This window comes from Halyomorpha halys, unplaced genomic scaffold (assembly GCF_000696795.3).
Source record: "Halyomorpha halys isolate HHAL.00 unplaced genomic scaffold, Hhal_1.1 Scaffold450.1, whole genome shotgun sequence".
Lineage (NCBI taxonomy): Eukaryota > Metazoa > Arthropoda > Insecta > Hemiptera > Pentatomidae > Halyomorpha > Halyomorpha halys.
Window position 1 is genome coordinate 811,902 of NW_027111919.1, and position 1,258 is coordinate 813,159.

General features: G+C 30.4%; 1 protein-coding gene across 4 annotated transcripts in view; it reads right to left on the bottom strand.

Annotated features, from left to right (window-relative positions):
* Window positions 1-336, bottom strand: part of LOC106682906 (ankyrin-3-like) — a 52,494-nt gene extending 52,158 nt beyond the window's left edge. For 3 of the 4 annotated variants that reach the window (XM_067049837.1, XM_067049836.1, XM_014424026.3), the window contains exon 1: window positions 229-327. The gene's annotated coding sequence lies outside the window, so the exon portion shown is untranslated. Of the gene's footprint in view, window positions 1-228 lie in introns of all 4 variants that reach the window. The other variant, XM_014424028.3, reaches the window with a different exon arrangement.
* Between the last annotated feature and the right edge of the window lie 922 nt (window positions 337-1,258).

Consider the following 1,258-nt stretch of genomic DNA (forward strand, 5'->3'; position numbering starts at 1 on the left):
TTTCTATTTGCAGGCTATTCTGCCCAGGTCATTTTCTTTATTTAAAGTTCAAAACCTCTTAATTTAAAATTTAAAAACATTAACATTTATTTTTTCTATAAGATTATCAACAGTATAAAACACCATACCATATAATTTTATACGTATATGTATATGGTTCCCACTATCTTTTATTAAATATAAAATAAAATAAATAAAAGTATAGTAGTTAATTAGTAATATACTTACAGCATTGCAGGTATTGATGTCAACACCTTGCTCGATGAGCTGAAGGATTTTGTCCAGCTGCCCAGCCCTGGCGGCTCTGAGGAAGCTGGTACCAGGGTCAGTCTGAAAATTAATGAATACTTGTCATTAAAGAGTATTTATAATACAGAATTGTATGCATTTATATTAATTTCATTTTTTAATATTGAATAATGGTTAATCCTTAACTGAGAAAGAAGAATCGAAATGAATTTCGCAGGGCCAAGAGAGATTAATGACTTTTTATGCTAGTGATATGAAATAAAAATACGAAAAAAATGTGTTAATACAATAATTTCACGATGAGAGACGTAAATTTTTATCTGATGATTGTAATAATTTTTTTTTTTTACTTACAACAAATTTCGCAGGATAAAAAAAATAATAAGAGCAGGGGGAAATAAGTACTTATAATAATTAATAAATTGTCTTGTACAATTCATCTACGGGATTCCCAAGGACCCTTTTATCTCCCGTTTTTATAAGGAGTTGAAGTGGCTTTATCCTTTCTGCCGTCGTAAATATTTCCTTGCATCCTTCCTTTACCAAGTATTCCAATCCCGCCGTCAATCATAAATCTCATATCTCCTTAAATTTAATTCCTCTGTTCATTCCCCCAAAACTCGTTCCCACCGAACTGCAGCTTTTGACAGATCCTTCCCTATGGAACTCCCTCTGTCACTCCAGTACCCTTTCCACCTTCAAAACCCGCTCATTCCATCATTTGTTTACTATCAACTCCCAATAGAATAAAAATAGATATTCATATCTAAATACAAACTATTGTAAGCGTATTATTAACTCTTTATTTTTTTATAGTAAATATCACTCTGTAAATATTATTATTTTTTTAAAAGTTATTAATATCCCGAGAGTTCTTTTCTGTTAAAAGACCTAAAAATTACTTTTTATTATTTATTAATTCTTTTTTTATACTCATAGGCTCAAAAGCCAATGAAATATAACTGCAGCTTAATTGGATGAGATGCGTCCCTAGAATAAGTGTGAGAAT